Raw genomic sequence first — 408 nt, forward strand, 5'->3', positions numbered from 1 at the left:
AATTAATGAAAATATTAAAATATGTTCAACAATAACGCATTTGTGCAGAAATACACACTGGATACACCCAGTGAAAAACGCGGAAATAAAATAAAATAAATGAAATAAAAGGAAAGAAAATAGATAAAATAAAACAAAATAAAATAAAATAAAACAAACAATAAAATGGAGAAAGATTGGAATAAAAGGAAATAAAATGAAATAAGTTAGGATGAAGTACACACTTCTTGATTCTTTGGCTATTTTAGATCTAAATGATAAGACAGAAATTCAGAATTAAAACATTTAATTAATTTCATAATTTGCTGACTGCCTCGATGAAAGGAGCAGCAAAACAGCAGCAGCAGCAGTTGCTGCTGCTGCTGCTGCTGCTGCTGCTGCTGCTGCTGTTGCGTTTGGTCCGGCGGC

The sequence above is a fragment of the Eimeria tenella genome, genomic scaffold (genome assembly GCF_000499545.2).
Source record: "Eimeria tenella Houghton genomic scaffold, Eth_scaff1734, whole genome shotgun sequence".
NCBI classification, from domain to species: domain Eukaryota; phylum Apicomplexa; class Conoidasida; order Eucoccidiorida; family Eimeriidae; genus Eimeria; species Eimeria tenella.